This window comes from Mustela nivalis (genome assembly GCF_964662115.1).
Source record: "Mustela nivalis genome assembly, chromosome: X".
Taxonomy (NCBI): Eukaryota; Metazoa; Chordata; class Mammalia; order Carnivora; family Mustelidae; genus Mustela; species Mustela nivalis.
This window is the reverse complement of record NC_139040.1, coordinates 119,758,363-119,781,313: the sequence shown is the minus strand read 5'-3', so window position 1 is coordinate 119,781,313 and position 22,951 is coordinate 119,758,363. Positions and strand designations below refer to the sequence as shown.

The 22,951-nt window shown below is 46.7% G+C and overlaps 1 long non-coding RNA gene across 2 annotated transcripts in view; it reads right to left on the bottom strand.

Moving 5' to 3' along the window:
- The window catches only part of LOC309856807, a 227,534-nt gene that overhangs the window by 84,967 nt on the left and 119,616 nt on the right, over positions 1 to 22,951 (bottom strand). The window contains exons 3-4 of one of the 2 annotated variants that reach the window (XR_014307361.1): positions 6,000 to 6,097; positions 4,978 to 5,108 (exon numbers count right to left, since the gene is read on the bottom strand). This is a non-coding gene — a long non-coding RNA (uncharacterized lncRNA). The remainder of the gene's footprint in view (positions 1 to 4,977; positions 5,109 to 5,999; positions 6,098 to 22,951) is intronic. The other variant, XR_014307362.1, reaches the window with a different exon arrangement.

Sequence of the window (22,951 nt, the reverse complement as noted above, 5' to 3'; positions counted from 1 at the left end):
ACCCTCCAAGCCTCCATACCATGGTCCTCTACATTCACTGAATAAGTGCATCAACTAAAATGAAAAAACTGGCTGCCACATCCTCCTCTTCCCCAACACCAGGGAAAGGGGGCTGATCTGACAAATATGAAAATGAGCACCAGTATCCTGAGTTTTCTCTCTCTGAACCCTTACTCTGATGCCAGGAGAAAGGCATTGCATCCTGTATCAGTGCTAGGGACAAGTGCCTCTTTGCAAGGCTCCCCTCATTATTGGGCAAACTACTCCTTGTATTCAAGGTCCCCACAGATACAGAGAATGTGTTATCACAGAAAGGGCAGGAAGCCTTGAAGCAGGTAGCCTTGGGTAAAGTGTGGGGTGGGGGGGGGGAGTTGGCTGGGAAAAGTATGGGAAGCATTCCAGCCATTTTGAGAAGAGTGTAAGGTCCCTAAGACTATGAGGGAAGAAGAGAAATTCACATTTATTGAGTTCTTGTTATGGACATGGTACTCTTCTTTCGTCCTTAACAAATTATTTTTTTAAATGTCAGAAATAAAAGGATAAAAGGAGAATAATGTCCATTCACCTATCATCTAGATTTAACAGTGCACATTTTGTCATATTTCTGTCATCTATTTTTTATATTTAGAATTACAGACATAATAATATTTTACCCTTAAAAACTTCATCATGTCCTACATAATCACAATGCCATCATTGCACCTAACAAAATTAACAGTAATTTCCTAATATTATCTAACACTTACTCTATATTAAAATTTCCCCCAATTGTCCCAAATGTCTTTTTCAGCTGGTTGTTCAAAGCAGGGTCCAATCATAGACCATGCACTGCATTTGGTTATTATTACATCTAAGAACTCCATTGATGTAGATGGTCCCAGTAATTTTCATATCTTTTTATCTTCATAACAATCCTACAAGGCAGTTATCATTATTTCTATTGTACAAAAGCAAAAAAAAATTGAGGCTAGAAAAGTAGTTATCCCAAGATCACACTTGTCAGTAAGTGTGCAGAGGACATTTCCTGCTTTTTTAGTGGCTGGGCATCTGTACCTCCTCCCTATCTTGAGCAAATTCTATTGCATCTCGGTGTGGGGAATACTCCTGTTGGCCAAGAGGTAGGCACATGATAGTTTTTGGCTAGTGCTTGGCAAATTGGTTGCCTTGGTCCAGGACTTTGAGTCTAGACTAGTAGTGTCCAATGAGTCTTTCTGCAATGATTGGGAATGTTCTATATCTGTACCGTACAGTATAGTACCACTAACCACATGTACTAGCTACCGTATCAAACAGCACAATTCTAGAAAGGATGATGCCAAGCTGCAGGGACATTTGAGAAAGTATACATAGCATCGGTGGCATCATTTAGGAGTCTGGTGGTGTTGGCAGCTCTGAGGGTTGGGTTGATGACAGTGTTCTGGATGGATCATTTGCTCCCTTTCAGAGCTTGACCCTCGACTCAGCCTATCGAATATCTGAGTTGTCCAAGAGCCATCCAGTAAATTCCCCTTTCACTTAGATTTTCCACAGTGAGTTTCTGTTGTGTGAAATCAAAAGTCCATTGGCAGATACTGCTAGTTGTCACCTGATTCCTCTTTTTCCTCAGGAATAGAATCTCCATTTTTATCTGGGTGCAGGTTTGAGCTGGTTGTGGCTACATAACCAAGTTCTGGTCTCTATGTCCAGGAAGTCTTAACCCTAGATGACCATCAGAATTGCGAGGGGGATGCTAGAAAAACATGAAGTCCCTAGCTCCATCTTAGTACTTCTGATTCTGAAATTGAAGCAAAAGATTGTGTGTGTGTGTGTGTGTGTGTGTGTGTGTGTGTGTGTGTGTGTGTTTTAAATTCTAGAGATGATTTTGAAGGAGAGCAATGGCTGAGATCCTCAACATAGTAACCAGTTTAAGCACTCACTCCTGCCTACAGACTGATGTCATCAGAGATAAAACAAGAGAAAGGAGATAAGAATGGGGTGAATTAAGAAGCTGAACCCCCTGGGCCTCCCCAGCCTCCAACCTCCGAGGCACCCCATCTGCATCTCATTTTTATTGACCTCTTGGCCTTGGATGGCTATCTTCCCATCGCTCAAAGCATGGTCATGGATTTGGAAATCAGGGTGGTAGCTGGTGGTTCTCAAACATGTATCCACACCTCTTTGTAGTTGTGGGATTTCTGTGACTATTGTGCCACTCCTAATGTGCCACCGCAGCAACTGGCATCTAGTGGATATTTATCAAATGTTTATCTAAGAAAAATATTTTGTCTGAGTTCAAGGAGCACTGCCCCTGATTCTGGGAAAACATTAGGATCACTGGAGTTTCATATTCAGATCCCTTCAAAGAAATGGACTAAGTGTTGTTGTTTTTTTTTTTAAGTTTTACCTAATGTCGGACAAATGGACTTCTTAAGCAGCCCATTAGCAGACTTGAACAATGCAAATCGCCTGTCAACCTGTCCCACTTTATCTTTCATGGACATTTTAACTGAGACTTCTGATACTTGTATTTTTAACGTTCCCATTATTTAAAATACAGTCAGGTACAATAATATGCAATTATAACCTGCTTCAAGCCCTTAAGGGATCATTCATTTCCTGCTGTCTTTAAAGATAAAGGTAAATTCCTTTACAAAACCAAAAACACACAGCAAAGCTGAAACTCAACAAACATTTAGATAACACAAAACAGGAAAACTTCAGAGCTGGGGGCCAGATGTCTTGAAGAACTTTTCTAAGGAAAAGTCTTTGAGATGAACTGTCTCTGCTGGTTTGGTGCCCAGCATTTTTTCACTGGAGCTGCTATTGCACAAGATTGCAACAACAGTTTGATCTTTGTCTTGAGCTTGGTTATTCTTGGCCCCAATAGGTTGGGATTATTTTCAATAACCGCGCACTCTGTCAAGTGCCTTCTTTGTTTCATGCCACAGATCTTGACTGAAAATAGTACAATGGCTTCGTTAGGGGCTATAAAAGGCTCATGCCAGGAATCTTTGGGAAGCCACAATAGAAAGATACTAAGGCTGTTTAAAAGGAGGAAATACAGACAGCTATCTACCAGTGGGTCAATTAAACATGCTCTTCCTCCTTTGCTGGAACAAGCAAGTGACTGAGCCTCACCGTTTGGGGCCTGCTTTTTGCAATGGCTTCACTGACTCCACAATGCCCAGAGGAGTCGTCCCTGGGGTTTGCCTCAGGGTCATCGGACTTGAGGCTTCATCTGAGCCACACTGGGAGATGAGTACCACTGCTAGGTTCCCTTGGAGGAAAATGTTAAATTGAAACCAACCCCATCGCCCAGTGTTTCTCCGAATAAAAGGAGCATGCTAAGTAAGACAATTGCAAAATATCATCTCCTCCACTCCGCTTTTTGCCAGAATATTCTATTAACTTAGCAACCATTCAGAGCCTTGTCAGGATTCCATATTACAGTCCACAGACTTAATTGGGACCATACAGAGAGAATGGCAAGCATGGGCTAAGTTTCCCAGGGGTTTGGATTATTTAAAAGAGTCACACAATATGGGTTGGGATTCAGGAGGCCCAGCAGGGGGATGCAGAGGGCTCAAAAGCAAGATCTACTCTATTTTGGTCTGTTTGACTTCTCTTCACATGTTGGAATTTTTGAAAAATTTAGAATCTTAAGCCAGACAAATACCTTTAACATTGAGGATCCTCTTGGTTTCTTTTCATAAAATGCCTAAGACCTAAAGAGGCACAGCAACTAGATGTGAGACTCAAAGTCACAAAACGATCTGGGTTGTGGCCAGCTCATGCTTACTTGTTCATCCTCAGTCATGAGAATATTTTTGGAAGCTAATGGCAGCTGTTGAAAAGGTCTGAATAAGTGAGGGTTGGCCACTCCATTGCAGCCTCAGGACAAGGTTATGAAGAAAGCGATTCTCAAACCATATTATATCACCTGGCATCAAAGAAAGGTTCACTCAAAAACAGACACAACAACCACACAGCGTGATCGGAATATGCTGTCATTATAGCCAGCCGTCAGGCAGTCAGAAGTCCTCCTAAACCAATGGTTGGCCAAGGGCCCACTTAGGGTTCAATTCTTAGGTACCATCCCTAAGGGTACCAGCTACAGATGTCACCAGGCTCTTTCCCCTGGCTCATGCAAGAGCAGAAGTATTGCTAAAATATTTGGGCAGATCCGCGTACCTTGAATTCATGTCATGTCGTCAATGAGAACTCATTCCCACCTTCATCTTGCTAATTAACAAGTTATTTATTCTAATAATAAAACCTTGTTCTGACATTTGCTATGCCCATTACCAAGACCTAGGTGATCCAGATAGCAGAAACGGGTATAGCAGCAGCCTCTGGTGGGGAGGCCCTTGTGCTTCGAACACCCACACAAGCCCTGGGGTGTGCAGGACTGATCCGCATCTGGCTTACTGCTTAACTGCAGTTTGCAGCATGTAATATCACTCTGTAATCGGTGAGGAATTTTTAACGTTTTTCAAAGATTTATTTATTTTGACGGAGGAGGGGCAGAGAGAAAGGGAAGCGGGAGAGAATCTCAAGCAGACTCCCCATTAGGCTCAGAGCCCGACACGGGGCTCTGTGATCATTACCCAGGACCCTGAGATCATGACCAGAGCCGAAATCAAGAGTCAGATGCTTAACCTCAAGAGTCAGATGCTTAACCCACACAAGTGCCCCCAATTTACAGTAAATTTCAGACATTATAACGAACTGCTTCATGGTAAAATAAGAACTCAAACCCAGCCAGGTCTTCGGACTTCCATTCCAAAATCTTTTCCAAAGGGCCACCTGCCTCTCTTCAATTTAAAAAAAAAAAAATCAGAAAAAGTTTGCTAAACACATGCTAGACAAGGTGTCAAAATATGAAATCAAGCAAGCTCACGAGACTGGGATTCTCTGAAATCAGTGGTTAGAAACCCAGCTTGGTGTGTCCCACAACTTCTACAAAGGAGTATATTTCAGGGCTGTCTGAGAACCCACCTTCTCTGAGTCCCACGGGACCATCAGCAGACACACAGGGTGACCTCTCAGTGTAATGGCACAGGGAATTCTACAGAGAACTCGTTCTTGTCCACAAGGGGATTTTGGCTTCTTGGCTTGTCTCAGTGGGCCTGTGGGGCATGGTGAGATGGATTCATTAGAGGCACTAAAGAAATACTTGTCAAATTAAATTCTGCTGAAAATCCTGTTGGTTTCCAGGGAGCCTGGGGGAAAGGATTTGGGAAACGTCCACAGGGCACTGAATTAGGCTTAGAACTGTTTGTTTTGAATCCTGCTCTAAGATTTTGTGTAGTCCTGTGATTTTTGCCCTTGGCTACATGTGAGATCATGTGAGCAGGTGACAGAAATCCCCAATGCCCAGTTCTGTGTTGGAGCAATGACACCAGAATCTCTGGGCTTGGGGTCCAGGCATTAGTGGTTCGGTTTGTTTGTGAGGTTTTCAGATGATGTGAATGCGCAGCCAGGGTTGAGCCCGATGCAGTGCTTCTCAGATGGTGATTTTCAAGCCACCTGGCGACCACATCATAAAGCAGGTTCTGAGATGGTGACTTCTAGGAACCCCGCAGGTGACGATCATGGGGCACTTGCTGATGCGCGGCGGACCACACTTTGAGTGGCAAGGCCTAATCTCTCACCACTAAAAGGATTTGAGAGCCAAACTGCTAAAGCCACGTCTGAGATGGGCCAAAGCAATCCAATGCAATCCTTCCAGAGGATGTGAGGAAGACAGCGTCAGCGTGAATATGAAGCAAGTAAAAACGATTCAACACCTAAACGTTTTCTAAAAACCAAACTCTGATTTCCCAAAAACTTGTCTTAAATACTTAAGAATATTTTTCAAATCACAAAAATAGCATATGGCTCTAGTTCTAAAAAGTTAACTGTCTACTGTTAAAAAAAAAAAAAAGTCATCTCCCCATTCTCTAATTATTATGCCCTTCGTATGTACGGATTGTTTCGCATCTCACTGCCTCAGCAGTTAGCCTGCTGGAGAGTGGTACCTGTGTTTGCCGCTCCTGCCAGGATCCACGGAGGGTGTGGAGGCCGCTGCCTTCCACTCCGCCGGCGGGTCTGCAAACAGCATAGGTGGCATGGAGCACTGGGTGTGGTGAAACAATAATGAATACTGTTATGCTGAAAATAAATAAATTTAATTTAAAAAAAAAAAAAAGAAAGGGCAATCTTTAAATGTAAACCAAGGAGCAGGCTGGGGCTCCTTGAGTGGCCTTTTCGCTATATCTGCATAAGCAGATAGGGACTGACATCAGCCGCAGCAGCTTGGATCTGAAAGAGCAAGAGAATTCTGCAAACTCAGAAAGAACAGAAAAACCCCAGCCCCTACCCACAGAGCCCAAGGTATGCGCCTGTGAATTATGTTATCAGCTGCGCAGCAGGACTGTGGAAAGCACTAACTAGGAACAATATATAAATTACCGAGGTCATTCAATGTGCAGATCAAGTGCAATTAAAATGCAAAAGACTTTTCTTTATACCTGACTCCGAAAACATTTTTTTGCAACACAAGGGTGCCTCAAATTGTCCAGGAGATCAGGAATAGTTGGGGGTGGGGGGAGGGGTGTGTGTGTGTGTGTGTGTGTGTGTGTTGGGGGGAAACCTGATTACCAGACTCAAAAAGGCTAACGTGCAATTTGTGTTCTTTTTATGTAGATTAAATGCATTGACTGCAGCTTGTACCGCTTAGATACGCAGCAGGGAGTCAAAAGCTTGGGTATCAGTCAACCACAGCCAGCAGCTAAAGCCTGGGCCAAATCTGTTATTGTGCCTCAAATGAGACACTTAATCTAATCTAATGGGAGCAAACCCCCCTGGACAAATAAAAGGGCATTACCAGCAGCAATGCAGCTGTAATGTAAAAAAAAAAAAAAAAAGGCACCAAATATTTTTTTGTGATAACATTATTGATGACTCTTCCAACCTCCTTAAAAGTCTTGCTTTCCAGCTCACAGGGGCTCTTGAGGAGTCTCAGGAGGTCCAATGGCAGGTGGGAGCAGCCGGCCCTCTCACCCTCTCAGGAAGCCGTGTGTCCTAGGTATACCACAATCAGAAGAATGTGTGGTGGGTTTTTTTTTTTTTTCCCCTCCCTGGAGACAAATCTATGCCCTCAAGTGGCAGGAAAACATCACTGGGTTTTGAGAAATTTGCCTTCCTAAAGCAAGCAAGAGCGACGCAACGGGTAGGCAGGAAGAAGGTGAAACTCGGGTTCCTGGGACAGGAACTGTAGCCATCTAAGTCACAACGAACCTGGAGCCGAGGGTCACAGAGCAGACCCGCACAATGTCGGAAACTGCAGTACATCCTGAAGAACGTGCAATCCAAGCTCTCCTGACTCAGGAAAAAAAAACCCTTTCTAGAAGCAATCCCTTAAGAATGCGTTCCCTTCCATTGCCAAGTCGGTACACAAGTAATCCTTTGGTGAAGTACTCCCCACTTTCAAGTGCCTATGAATCCCCTGAGAAGCTTGTTGAAATGCAGGTTCTGATTCAGCCTGCCTGATTGTGGAGCCTGAGATGGGAAACTTCCAGCAAGCTTGGGGCAATGCGGCTGCTCCAGGTACTACACTTGGAATCAAGAAGCCTTGGTTATCGGATCACACCCAAAGTCAAGCTTAAACCTGGTAGCTTGGTTGAGTCTGGTGCTAAGGCCGAGATTTCTAGGTAAAGACTCCCGTGGTCTATTCTCCTTATGATCCTAACCTTTTTTCTCCCTGTTCAACCAGCTCGCACATGGTCTGTGGCCACTACTCCAACAGACAAATGCAGATAGGGCAATTTTCTGCACAGTAGATGGCCCCATTACTGCAGAACCTTCTCTGAATGACAGACATGCAACCATTTTGCCAAATGTATTCATTGTCTATTGCTATGTAACAGATCACCCTGACCCTTGGTGGCTTAAAGCAATCAACACTCTTCATCTTCCAAAACCTCAGTGGGTCAGGGATTCAAGAGCAGCTTTGCTCAGGTGGTTGTGGCCGGGGTCTCTCATGAGAAGAGTACAGTCTCGTTGGCTGAAGTGACAGTAAGCCCTAGGTCTTGACAAGGGCTGGCCAGTCTGCTTCCAAGCCTGCAGCCTGGTGCTGACTGTTGGCGGGAGAATGCCAAGTCTTTCCACATGGGTCTTTCTCCACCAGGCTGCTTGAACATCTTCCCAGCATGAGGACCACTTTTCCCCAAAGCAAGTGATGTAAGACACTAAGGCAGAAGTCCCAACGCCCTTTAGACCTACCCTCAGAAGCTACACACTAGATACTTCTGCCATATTCTCTTGGTCACACAGACCAGCCATGAATGCACTGTGAGAGGAGAATCCAGAAAGCCGTGAGTCCCAAAAGGCAGTGATCACTGGAGGCTGGCACCACACCAAATACACCAAGCCTCTCTCTTCCCTCTATAACACACACCAGCTGAGGTCCATGGCCCCCCAAATGCCCAGAGCCATGCTCTGATTCCGTGCACACTTCTGCTCCCCCTGTTTACAGTTATTAAGAGTTGACTGTGTTCACCGCCAAACCTGTCTATGGCAATTGTTCCAGTTGCACTTGGTATCAAAATTAAGTAATTTATATAACATGTGAATTATGAAATATGAATGCAAAAAGGAGTTATTTTTATGGGAACAAAACTGAAATTCTGGAAGATGTATAGTAGAAGGTAGCTAAAAATGCGGTTGAATTATGTGTCTGCCAAACTACAGTAAGAGACTGAAAAATCATTAAAAAATTGGGAGGATTAGGCACTAAGCTCACCTCGCAAGTGTCTTAAATTCTTGCTCCACTTCCAAAACTGGTAATCATGGTGTATTTTAGATACAGCAGCTCATGCAAGAAGGAAAGCTTGCAACTCCCATTAGCTGATTTTTATTCAAAGAAAACGACTTGGCTGTACATTGAAAGTTTAGTGAATGATGTTTATTTACGTATTTTAAGTTAAATAAAATGTTTACCGTTTGCGTGTACCATTTTTTAAAAATGATTCCTGGTTTTAATTATTTCTTTCAGTTAACCAACCAAATTCTGGTTCAGGTGGACGGGTTCGAAAGCACCCATTTGAAACAGGAAATTGCTTCTGGAAATAGCACTTTTGCTTGGTGGGGGGGACCTGGGTGGCTCAGTCAGTTAAGCATCTGACTCGATTTTGGCTCAGGTCATGATCTCAGGATTGTGAGGTTGAGCCCAGTATCAGGTTCTGCAGTGAGTGTGGAGCCGGCTTGGGATTCTCCCTTTCCTTCTCCCTCTGCCCCTCCCCTCCTCTAAAAAAAGGAAAAAAGAAGTAGGGGGAAGGAAAGCTAGAATTAGAGAGAATGAGGAACTTGACCATCTGGCTCTAGAAAATTCTGAGACTGGAAGATGATTCTTCTGTATCCTCAATTACTTGCTCCCAATAAGATAAAGCCACAGATGGCCTACTCTACACATGCGTGGGGCTTCATAATATCTCTTGGTGGCTACTTTTCCCTCTCAAGGCAGTGTTTGCCTTTTATTTCAACCTGATTTTACATGCCTGCAACGGTTAGGAAAAGATGCACCTTTCTGGCCACCAGAAGTTCACGCTCCCCATTGGAGTCATCACTAAGAAATGGTTACCCAGACAGGGAATGTGTTCTGTAGCCCAAATCTAGCTGTGGCCCTGAAACCCATTCTCTTCAACAAAATATGACCAGCAAGGATACGTAGCACTTCCAGACTGGGGTTTTGAAGTAGCCTCTGAACGTCTGTGGTCTTTCTCCTTCGGCCAGCTATGTGCACAGGCCTCGGAGACCCTGGCAGAAAGTAGAAGAAGCCTGAGTTCCTGCAACACTCACTTGCTGTGGGGGGGTCACTTGCTTGCTGACCAGGAACACCTACAAAGAACTGTGATGTGCCAACACACTTGGACTTGGAGAGTCGTCTGTTAAAGCAGCTAGTGTTATGTCACTATAACTAACAGAGGCTGAGACTTGCCCTTCTCCTCCTCCTCTTCCTCCTCCCAGCCTAGCCTCTTCTTTTCCATTGGGATTCTTTTCTTTGGTACATACTGCAGATTTTTCACCCGGGGTGTCTATAGGATTACACAGAATACTATGCATCAGTGCATTTTCCTGGGAAGAGGGTCCGCTGATTCTGTGGGTTTCTCAGAGGGGTCTGGGAGCCCCTCAAATTGTTCAGAAGAACTGTTCTAAGAGATTTCCTTTCAAGGTCTTATTCCTAATTTATTCCAGGACCTTACTCCACCCTATGATTTGGAGAGCCGCCTGCGGTTAACCCACAGATGCCAACGGAAGGGAGAGCGAAGAGCCCAAATCAGACTGTGAATGCAGCCGTGCAAGTGCGGCACCGAACTGAGCAGGTGGACAGAGGAAGCTGAGCTGAAAGCCCCCTTTGGGGTTTATGACGGAGCTGCCTTTCTCCTGTTGCGTAAGTCCAGCCCCATAGCACACCTCGGTGACCTCAAAGAGCTACCATGCTCCTTTCCAACAGCCTAACTTACAGCCTAGAATTGAGGAGATTTGCTTTTGTATATCTGAGAAGTAATCCTTCCCCATAGCTCAACTCTTACTTCCTGAAATTTTACACCTAGCAAAACCGTGTTAATAGCAGGGCAGCTAAATTTTTTTGACCTGCAGAATTCTACAAAGGGGCTGGAAATAGGCCACAGTGGATGGTGTCTCCTGAGCACCGAAAATTAATGGGTGAAACTAAGGGTCTCCAGAGAGCTTACTATTCATACGAATAAAAGCATCTAGCCTCCCCTTCAGAGGCCAGGAATGACGTAATCGCCGAACCAGGGTTTGAGAGAGCCCATGAGGGTCTACCATCTTCATCTTGAAGGAGTGTGGAAGGTAGCGAGCTACCCCATGATTCCCCTCCCTGCAAGAAGCAAGCATGCAGCTAGCAAGGTAAAATGCTCATCTAAGGGGCATCTGGGTGGCTCAGTGGGTTAAAGCCTCTGCCTTCGGCTCAGGTCATGATCTCAGGGTCCTGGGATCAAGCCCCGCATCAGGCTCTCTGCTCAGTGGGGAGCCTGCTTCCCCCTCCCTCTCTCTGTCTGTCTCTCTGCCTCCTTATGATCTCTGTCTGTTAAATAAATAAATAAAATCTTTTAAAAAGAAGTTTATCTAAGGTAAGCGGGTGTTAATCTTTGAAGATTCCTCCACCATGTTTTTAACTAGGGTCTGCTGATACCTTCTCCTCTTGCCCAGTTTTTAGACAAAGCTTCGTATCTCTCTTCCCAGGGGTTCTCAAAATATGACCCCCAGACCACCAGCATCAACAAATCCTTGGGCCCCACCCCAGACCTGGTGAACCAGACACTCGAACTGGGGCCCCAAGGTCTGTTTTAACAAGCCATCCTGGTCACTCTGATGTATATTCAAGTGTGAGAACCACTGGACTAAACTCTACCAGAATCTGCCCTTTGCTTGCCTAAACTTGACCCACGCGGTCTCCGGGACCGAAGTGGTGTAAGCAACTCTGAAGACACGTCAGTTTTGTTTGTTTGGGTTTTTGTTTGTGTGTCTGCTGTCACCAAGATAAGCCTGTGCTTTTAGCCCCCTAAGAACCAGACGGCAGAAAGAAATTGACCATTGGAAAAATGGGTGCTTTTGTAACCATGAAATGCATTCAGCCTGGTCAGGCATTTCCAGGTCTTCGCTCTCCCCAGCTGTTTCTCAGAGGTCGCTTCCCTCTTAGGGAACACGCGGACTGCGGAGAGCAGATCTCTCCCTAGCCCAAAGACCTCCTGATAAGCTCTCTCACTCAAATCGACTCCCTTAGATCATGTACCTTCAAATATTCATGTTTGCCTTCAGGGTTTATCAGAAGGAAACCTTCTCCATAGTGTTCGGGACTTGAAGGCAATCACTTGAGACAGAAGGCCCAGCCGTCTCCTGTTCCTGGCCACCCACCCCGCTGGGGGCTTTCACACGTCTCTTCCTTCTCTCAACCCCGTGCACTCAGCCCTTCACTCGGCCTCTTTTCCAGCTTCCCCCTCTTTTCCTCTCTCTGGGCCCAGGAGCATCCAAGCCTGCCCTTCTCAACACGTACTTTGAGTCACCAGGGAGTCTGGTCTAACATGTAGATTACCAGCTCGCACTCCAGACCTCCTGAATCTCAGCGACTCAGGGGTCCCGCCCAGTAACCTCACCTTTACACACGAGCCACAGGGGTTCTAAGTCGCACTGGTCTAGCCAGCACCGGTCCAAGGGCTCTGAGGAGCGGCGGCTCTGGAATGTCTTAGGCCTCGGGATAGCATTCTGTTCTATGGATGGGGTCTGATGTGGGCTGGGTGACTCGTCTGGTTGTGTTTGCCAACAGTCACCTGGCTCCTTTGTGGTCTCAGTGTTTATTCGAAGTGGCTCTGGAGAAAGATGGATGGAAATTAGAGGAACACTAAAGCCTGCCCCTAGCCTGGCCATGCCACACAATCGTACGACCTTCCAGTCTACCCGCTCACAGAAAAGATGCCAAAGCCAAGGTGACCATCTGATTTGCGCTTTGAATGAGACACAAAGATCATCTTTTTAAATCCAGGCTCTTAACACATGCACCTCAACACCCCACACGAAAACAGTGATGCGTTTCCCTTAACCTTCAGTGTTTATCATGCCCACGAACCTCCCTGAGCTCTGGATTGAAAAACCTCCCTGGGGTGGACTTGGAAGCCCTCCCTGTGCTTGTATGTGCCCATAACAGATCCTGCTGTCCCCCTGTATGCATCCTTCTCCCTCTACACACTCAGGGCTGCTCAAGCAAACATCTCCAGGAGAACGTCTCTAGAAGAACACGTTTAGCAGGAGCTCCGGGCGAGATGGAACTGCTGGAGAGTGAACGCCCCTGGAAACAGCCTTCCGACACTGACAGATGGGAGCTGGTAAAGAAATACCCTCAGCTTTCTCCTCCTGCTGGTGGGGTCGGTCTGGAATGTCTTGAATACCACCCTCGAGTGTTCCCTCCCGAGAGAGTGGGCTGACCTCCAGGAGCTCGCATGGTAGCTTGCTTATTGGCACATGCTGTTGTGGCTTCCTTCTCAGCCCTTCCCATGCCTTCACTTTCCGACCAGGGTTCCTTGGGACCGCCTTTCACATGAACAACTTGCCTTTGAGTCTTTGTCTCTGGACCTGCTCCTAAGGGGTGGCCAAAGTGAGACCTTCTCTCCACCCAGGACTTAACAGACACAAAAGTGAGCTAACAGCTCCCAAGGGACCCTGGAACTATGAGAGACAGGAGTGGAAGACAGCAAACACCCAGGTGCATAGCACTTTGGCTTCATGGTGAAAGTCATCAGACTGATTTCTGCTCCTTCTCCTCTGACCTCCGTACAAAATCTGTAGATGCCAGGGAAACTTCATGGCCCGATTCCACTGCCCTCCTAAACAATGAGCCTCTTGCTACCTAGAATGACCAGGGCACAGCAACAGCCCTGGTTCGCCCTGCTGCAGACGATAGCCTCTCCATTTGACACCAGGAGGTCGAGATCCCAGGGCAACCTGGGGTCTCGCAAAGTCTCCGATTCACATCACGGGAGTCCTTGGAAGGTAAAATGTTCCACATTTGTTCATTCCTTTAACAAATGTTTATGGAGCACTTGCAGTTCGTCAGGGTCTGGGGGATGCAGAGAGAGTGTGTGTAAGTTAAATCCGATCAGGCTATTGCTAGATAGAACTCCACCAGCCTCTGTTCCGCGGGTCTCTGCCTGGATGAAGCCAGAGCCTGCTGAATGGCCTCCCTGCACTTATTTCAGACCCATCTGCTTCACCATCTACCTCGGGAGCAGCAGCATCCTGCTGAAATACAAAGCCACATGTTACTCCCCTGCTCCATAACCTTCGGAAGCTCCACCTGCCTCTGGGATAAATTACCCCCTAGATTGTCTATGCAGCTGAGGGCTCTCAAGCGTGGCCCCCAGTCATTTCCCTCACCTCCTTCCCTTCCCACCGGGTGCTCTGTGCTCCCCCAAACACAGTTCTTTCAGGCTGCTGTCCTTTTCTGCACATGCTGGTCCCCAGGCCTGGATCACACTTTCCGCTCTAGCCAAGCCCTGTTAGAACACAGCTCGCTCTATGAAGACGTCCTAACCCCTCCCTCAACCTCTGACAGTACCAACAGCCACATGCTCTGTGTCCCTGGCTACCATCACACATCTGGCTAATTCAATACTGATCACACTGTGTGGTGGTTGTTGCTGAGTCTGGCCTCTCCCTAAGACTGTGAGCTGGAAGAGAGCAGGCCCATCACCATTTTGTTCATCCTGGTACCCAACCTGCGGGCTAAAGATGATGCCTGGAACACTGTACACTGTAAGACATTTTTACGAATGACAGTGTGGACCTCCGAGAGCCAAAAGGAGATTTAGCCCTTTCTCTCTGGGGTTTGGCACCGTTCCTGGCATAAGAGCCACTCCACGCACCTGGAGAGGAATGTTCGCTTGGGCTGTCCTCTCCGCTTCCTTCTGTTTGGGGCCCCCAGAGCTTCCCTTCCCTGTTTTAGAGCTGAGCTCTGGAGGCTGCTCCAGGATTTGAGGTCACCAGGGTGCTCAGAAGTGCCGGGAGCCAGAGCGGAGCCGTTGGATTTTTATTTCCCCCAGGGTGCTCTGTGCTGCTCCCCTGGGGTTCCACTGGCAGGAGGAGGCAGGAAGCTGACCACATTGCAGCCCCTGACGGACATCCACAGGGAGCCCTCAAGTCTGGGGGGGACGAGGAGGATGAAGGCGGGGCGGGGGGGGGGGGAGGAATAGATCGAAGTGCATCTGGCCTAGAGGAGTTGAAATGTCATTCACAGGTGGAGGGGAAGGTCTTAGAAGGGCCAAGCCAATGAGTTGTCTGCCAGCATCCAGAGGATGGAGGCCATAACTCAGCCACCTCCCCCATGCTCAGCTGAGGCCAGCAGGTGCCTCTTTCTCCCAGAAGGCCAGCAGCAGGGCTGGCCTGTGCCCCCTTCGGTCACCCTCAACTCGACAAAAAAAAAAAAAAAAAAAAAAAAATCAATCAAACTTTCTCACTCAGCCCAAAGATCCCTTCTTCAAGGTACAGTCCAAAAGTTTTCAAACTAGAATGATCTGGGCTTTCTAAGTGCTTCCTACAGACCAGACCAGGCATGAAGTGATGTCCTTCCTGTGCCTCATCTCCATGAACTCCCACGAGGAATGCTGGTGGGGAAAGTGCTGTCATCACCCCTCCTTTTATAGATGAGAAATTGGGGGCTCAGGGAAATTAAGTAACTGGGCCACATTCGCATGGCTGGTCAGTAGTGTAACGGAGACTCTTCCCAGCTCTCTTGGACCCCATGATACGGGCCTGGAACTTTGAGTAACTTCTGCCACTTTGAGTACAATGTTTTCCCTGATGCACAGGGAAAGGAGGCTGGAGAAAAACAAGGTAGGGGCCCTGGGTCCTGGAACATGGCCACCAGCAGGCCCCCCATTTTCTGGACCTCAATAATTTCCTCAATGGGCAAGTGTGTGTGGACTGGAGCAAATTATCTGTATGCCTCCTTTAGATTTAGCATTGTATGAGTCTATGGTAGATCACATTTTCTGCAATGCTTGGCTTTCATGGGTCTGTATCTATGTTCTATGAAAACACAGACTGGTGGGACATGAAATTGAGTTTAAGCAGTTGGCATATCCCTGAATCATACTATAAGGAAGGGCTTTCGTTGTTATTTTTAGGCTGCTGCATTGATAAAGCTTCTTCAAGGACCAGATTATTGGCTTCCTTGGCAAATTTTGGTTGTTAAGTGTTAAGCCCCTTGGGTTGGATCTGCCCATGCCAGACCATCAACTTTCTGAAGACAGTAACTCTTCAAATTGCTGTGAGTCCCAGCAAGCATCATGAATGGGCAAACGAAGAACACCGCTGGGGACGACGATCATGGCGGTAATTCAATAACCATGTCTTCAGGGTTATCTGGGATGATCATGAGAAATTGTTCCAATTACCACGACTACTGCATAACAGAGCACCCTAAACCTTACTGACATTAATCAACACTTACTCTGTCCATGCATGGACTCTGTGAGTCAGCAATTCAAAGAGAGCCAGAACGGAAATGGCTTGCCTCAGCGTCATGTGGTTTGGGCTCTAAATTAGGAAGACCCAGTGGCTGAACATGACTGAGTGGCGGGGGTCCGGAATGACCTGACCATCTGAAAGTTGATCCTGGCTGTTGGCTGGAATATCGGCCAGGTCTATGAATCAGAACGTATGCACACAGCTTCTTCGTGTAGCTCCTTGGGTTTCTGCACGCCACGGTGGCCCTGGGCTGTCAGATTTCTTTTGTGGCACTTCAAGTTCGAAGTGTGAATGTTCCAGAAAGCAAAGCAGAAGCTGTACTACCTTTTATAACCTAACCTTATAAGTTACTTCTACTTCATTTTTTAGGTTACAGGTAAGTTGTAAAGGCCAGATAAGATTCAAGGAGAAGGGATATGGTCATCCACATCTGAATGGGAGGAATGCCCAAACTGGCACTGTATTTTCATTCTTCCACAGGACAGGAAGTGTGTCTTAGTTGTCTCTGAATCCCTACCATCTACCGTGGGACATGGCACAGAAGAGGTGCCCAACAAGTGACTGGCAGATAAAGCAATGAATAAGTGAAGGAAGGAAGGAAAATTCATCCCACTGAAGAGTGTCTCTCTGAGAAGTGTAGACGTGTCATCTTTTCCACCTATTTTTTGGTTTGCATTACGTTTGGTTATGCACTTCAACAGTGAATAAATCACAATTTGGGAGTGACTCCACAGAGTGGAAAAGAAGTCAATGGCATTATAATAGTTTGGCATTTAAAGATTTACTTATTATTTATTTGAGGGGGGAGAGAATGCAACCAGTATGGGTGGGGGGTTCTGGCAGATGAATGGGGAGGGGCAAAGGGAAAGAGAGAAGCTCAAGCAGACTCCCTACTGAGTACAGAGCCTGACCCTGGCCCCATCCCAGGACCCTGAAATCATAACCTGAGCCAAAATCAAGAGTCGAGCACTTAACTGACTGGGTGCCACCCAGGCATCCTGATAGTTTGATTTTAAGAAACAGTCTATCTATGGGGGTCCCTGGTGGCTCAGTCACTTAAGCCTCTGCCTTTGGCTCAGGTGATGATCCCAGGGTCCTGAGAGAGAGCCCCGCATCGGGCTCCCCGCTCAGCAGGGAGCTTGCTTCTCCCTCTGCCTTTTGCCCCCCCCTGCTTGCGTGCTTATGTGTGCTCTCTCTGACAAATAAATAGAATCTTTTTTTTTAGAAAAGGGGAACATTCTATGGTTATTAGTTTATCCTTGACCCAATATGGTCTCCTATTTTTTAATCTGTTCTATGGTTTCCGACAGGATGGTTCCAAAATCAACTTCTACCACAACAGACTGAACATTTCATGGCAAGGTCTGAGCTCACTTCCCTAATCGCTCTGCCCGGTTCTTCACGGCCCCCAGTCCTCCCTTGCCCATGTTCTAGTTGAGTCCTAGTCTTTCCCTCTTTTCCCTCCCCACCTCCTCTTTTGCTTCTCCTGTCTTCTCTTTGCTCCTCCCCTCTGGCCTCTGCCCACCCAGACTCCCCTGCTGCCCCTCCCTTCCTTTGTTGCTCACCCCCTCCTCCTCTGGTCTTGCCCTCACCCTCCCCTGCTTCTTCCCCTTCTGCCTGTCCCCACGCCCAAGTGCCAGACCCTCTAACCTGGGGATGGGAGTGTCTCTCCAGCATTGCCAGAGGGGTCAAGGACCTGGGAAACCAATCCTCCGTCCCTGACCAGAGAGAGATCTAGATTTGGATGAGAACCACTGGTCTCTAGAACTCTCTTCCTCACTGGTTTGGGATATGGCATTTCATCACTTTTATGGGCACCAACTTATGATGTCATATGAAAGGCTTAAAGCTCCTTTGGCTGCAAACTAGCATAAAAAGCCCAATCTTATGGAGACACAACAGAAAATAATTCTTTAAAAAGAAAAACCATGACAGTGGGGATTTGCCATTCCCAAATTAGCATTTGGAAAATACGAGTCACACAAGCATATGCCAGCAGAGACCTCAAAGAGCATCTTGCCCAGCTCCTCATTCTACACAAGGAGCTGAGAGCCAAAAAAAAAAAAAAAAAGGCAGCTATAACAACCAGCATTTACTGGGTGCTGACTCTGCCCCAGGCACTTTATTGCTTTATTCCAACCGGATGAATTAGAATCATTAACCCCATTTCCAAGGTAAAGAAACAAAAGTTCAGAGAGGGTCGGTCACATCTGCAAGGTCGCGCGGCCAGAAAATGGCAGAGCAGAAATCAGAACCCAGTATCTAAGAGGAGTGTAAAATCTATGCTCTTAACCACTAGACTAAACTGTGTCTGTGAGAGACTTTTTATTCTCCCCCCACACAGGGTCACACATACTAGTAGCTGGTAGTTATACCAATTTCAGAAAGATAAAATGAGCAGTGCCTAGAATTCAACAAGTGATGTTACAGTTCAAGTCAAAGTCAAAGTCAGACTTCGTTAAACTGAATTCTGAAGGAAGAAACTTGGAGAACCTAAGAGACTTCGAGGACAGTCCTTAGTAGGATCAGCTATGAGTGCAGAGTGAGTAAGGACATAGCAGTATGGTTTACTGAGTTTTTTAAGACTCGGACTTGAAGCCAGTATCCCAAGGTTCAACACTAACTCTGCTTCTTCCTAGCTTAACTGCTCTGTGCCTCAGTTTTGTCATCTGTAAAATGGGAAAGAATAATAGTTAAAGCCTGATAGGGTAGATTTGAAGAACAAATAAAATTAATAAGAATAAGGTTCTTAGAACAGGGTCTGATACATAGTAAGCTCTTCAGAAGAAATTTGCTCGGTCATTACTCAGTGCTATATCTCCAGAGCCTAACGTAGTTTCAGTACACAGAAGGGGGTCAATAAATAAGTGTTGAAAACATGAGAGAGAGAAATATATTGCTAGTTCTAATGGTATTCATCTGTTCTTCAGCCTCTTAAAAAAAAAAAAAAAACAAGAAAAATTAGTTTCTCCTTGATTTTACCTTATACTTTCTCCATATGCCAAAGGCCTGATTCTTCAGTGATTAAAATCACTATTCCTTGGCAAAGCAGCTGTTTTCTACTTTAATCCTTTTCTAAGGCCCATTTTACCAAGGTAGTGACATCTTAAAGATGTGGAACACCACAGCCTCAGGTCTCTTTCAGTCACAACTGTCAAAACCCCAACGCAATCTAGAAGAAGCCAGTTGCTGAATTTATACATTCAATTAAAAACTATAGGGATGACTTCAGGCATGGCTAGATCCAGGGCTTCTTAAGATGTCATCAGGACTTTGTCCTGCTCAATCTCCAGCTCTACCTTCCTCAGTGATGGTTCTCTTCCCAGGCAAGTTTTCCCCTGTGATGGCAAGAAGGCCACCTCTGGTTTATATCCCCAAAATTTTTATCCCCAAAGCTCCAGATCCAGAAAAAAACGAAACACAGCTTTCCATGATCATTCCAGCCAAAGCCCTAATTTTAGCTCTGAGTGGACCAACTTGGCTCATGTGTTCATCCTTGAACCAATCTCTGAGACTCTCCAGAATGGAAAACCTCGACTGACCAGGCTTCACACTTGCATCCTTCACCCTGATTTTCAAAAGGTAGAGCCAGCCCCACATAAGCTATCAGACTAAGACCAAGGAGCAACCGGCTGGCTCAGGGGGTAAAACATGACTCTCGATCTCGTGGTCATGAGTTCAAGCCCCACAGTGGGCATAGAGCTTACCTCAAAAAAAAAAAAAAAAAAAAGACTAAGACTGGGATGCTATTCCCAGTGGAAGAGAAAGTGGCCTGGGCAGGCACATTGAATACATACAGCCCTTAGTAGGTGCCTAGCGAGTCCATACTTAAGAAGGCACTAGATATGTAATCCCTATCTTACCTAAAGCTTCTTCTTTTCACCTCTTCCTCCAGCAAAAAATAAAATTTATATTGAGAAGTAGTATACATATGAACTGAAACAAATGCTTCACCAAACAAATTTACTTTTTATTACCCGTGATGCAGCCAGACAGTTTCTATTCTATTGTATTGTAATTTATTCCATTAAATTCCTTCCTTCCCACTACATTCCATTTCATTCTGCTCTTTTTATTAGGGCAATGCTTACTAGATGCTGAAACAAACGGGCCTGAAACCTCAGCGGCTTAAAAAAATACGAGTTGATTTCTTGCCCACATCCTGGCCCAGTGCAGATCGGCCGGCTCTCCTTAGTGGGCTTTTCCCCACCCCAGAGACCCAGACTCAGGATCATGGAAGAAAGGAAAGAGAGAGGGAGAGAGAAGGAGAGGGCAAGAGTGGGGTGACAGCGGGGTGGGGGGAGCAGGGAGAGTCCCCGAGAGGATTTTATGATTAGGCTCCCAAATGGCTTATATCACTTACGTCTACACTCCACCGCCAGAACGAAGCTAAGTCACATGGTTCCCACCTAACCGTAAGGGCCACAGGGTAGTCTGTACGCCCAAGAAGGGAAAACGGGCCTGATGAGCAGCCAGGCAATCTACACCACACTCTACTCTATTCTAGTTTGTTAAGAAGAAGGAGATGTGGGGCGCCTGGGCGGCTCAGTGGGTTAAGCCGCTGCCTTCGGCTCAGGTCATGATCTCAGGGTCCTGGGATCGAGTCCCGCATCGGGCTCTCTGCTCAGCAGGAAGCCTGCTTCCCTCTCTCTCTCTCTGCCTGCCTCTCCATCTACTTGTAATTTCTCTCTGTCAAATAAATAAATAAAATCTTAAAAAAAAAAAAAAAAAGAAGAAGGAGATGTTGGTTCTGACTCACTCTGTGGAACTCAGGACTCTGTGATGGCTACAGGGCCCGAGCAGGAAGAACCCTGGCCTTAGCAGCCTGCCTTCGGACTAAGCCTCTCTTTGCTTCTGCCTTTCTATTCTTCTCTCTCATGGGACCTGACTTCTTTGTCCCTGGTGAGGAGACTCTGACGACCATCCTAACCACCTCCTTCCTTGCCCACCGAACTCTGTCCCCGACTCTGACTGTTTGCCTGAGAACCTTCTGCCTTGGACGCTGAGCTCCTTGAAGCAGCCCGTGGTTGCTGTGGCGGCCATGGCTCCTGTCCCCTGCCTCAGCATGCTGTCCCCTCCATCTCTCGCATCCCACTGATCTGCTTTCTTACTCTGCCCAGCCCTGGGGCCTGTGGTGAGCAGCATCTGCTGCCATTTTGGCCTTGAGCCAGTCAATGACCAGCTTCTTTGGGGCGGCTAATGGCCCCTCCTACTATGGGGCTTTGCCCTGGGCTGGCTCTGCCGCCTCTGCCTGGGTCAGGACTGAAGTCAGTGAGGCAGCCAGGCAGGTAATAAGATCACTCTCTTCCTCTCCTGCTACTAGAGTGAGTGGCCATGGAATCTGATTCCAGCAGCATCTTTATCTCCCCCAAAGGTCTCAGGGTTCATTATCTAAAAAGCGCTGGCTGTTAGCATAGTAGCAGGTCTGTTACCACAGAGAAGAGCTGTCTCTTTAAAACCAAGTTGGGGGTGGGGCTGGAGGCTTAGATCTTGGGCTTCCCAGTTAAAAGGCCTTCTGGGTCTGGAAGAATTGCAGGCTTACTGCTGTTCATGTTGATGAACAATTTCAGTCAAGACTTAAAAGGCGCTTACCGTGCACTAGACACTGTTCTAGGTACTTTGTAATACTACCCAAGCCTCACAGAAACTCTCCAGATGGGGAAACTGAGGCTCAGAGAAGGCAAAGATCTGCACAAGGTCATGCACCTAGGAAGAGTAAAGCCAGGATTCAAACTTGGGCAGGCCATTTCCAGATACTGCCTTCCTGACCACTAAGTTATCCTGTCCCCGTGAGAATAATTTCTCTTTGTATATAATATTTACATGGCGCTTCCAGTTCTTGAAATGCTTCCGCATACTTTTCTGACCCTCACAAGAAGCCTATGATCTAGATATTATGAGGAGGATGTGTATTTCCATGCTGCTTTGTAGCCAGCTTCCAAAGGCCAATTGTTAAATTTTCACAAATTTTCACCCCAGCTGTAAACGATGGTCATTGTTTAGAAGGAAGTTCTAGAAATGTACAATGAAAAAATTATATTCAAGCTAAGGTAATAATAAATACTCAAAACTCATTACTTCCTCATTCTTTTGCGATCCTTTACTATCTCCAGGCACTTGAGTTTATCTGAATTTCGACTGTACACGTGCATGTGGAAATAACACGGGGCCAGAGCCATGGGCAGCTCTTCCCAACTCTGCTTTGGTTGGTATCACACCGGTGGCACGAAAGCAGCCCCAGCGGCTGGATTCACGCTGGGAAATCCGTAGATCCCGTGAAGGAGTGCCTCCCTGCCCGCCTTCCCAAAGGAGCCGGTGTTAAATATTTACCAGCATGTCCCTGTTCCCACGAGTCTGACCCTCTCTGCTCTGTGCTCATTGCATGTGTGTGCTTACTGTGGCTTGTTTTCCTGCCCTTCTCAGTGTCATACCTCTACGGTCTAACCTGGTCTCCTTTCTCTCAAATTCCCCATCAAGACCCCATTCCAGTCTCCTGAGCCTCTCTAATTCCCTCTTTCTCTCTGCGTCCCACTTTCCAGAAGGACCTTCCCAGGCAGCCCACAGCTGGCCGCACTTGGCCTGAGTCCACTGACATCCAGCCAGCCCCATGGCCCTCATTCTCACCAGGGCCAAGTTCTGGCTTCATTTTTGCAACTTCTAAGCATAAAGACTCACCCGCCCTCCTGTTTTCCTTCTCAGACATGGGAGTCAGTGAGGCCCCCAAATGTTCCTGCTCCAGACTTCTCTCCCACGGTCTGACCTAGCAGGGTGGGCAAGGGGATGGTTAGCTTCTCTGTGTGTGTTCTCTGGGAGCCGGATGCAGATCAAAGAATGAAAACGGTCCTTCCCTAGCCTTAATGCAGAACACCCTTAACCATGTGCCAAACGCTCCTAACCATGCCAAATGCTCCTGTGGCAGCCTGGACCTTGACTTACGGGCATCCAA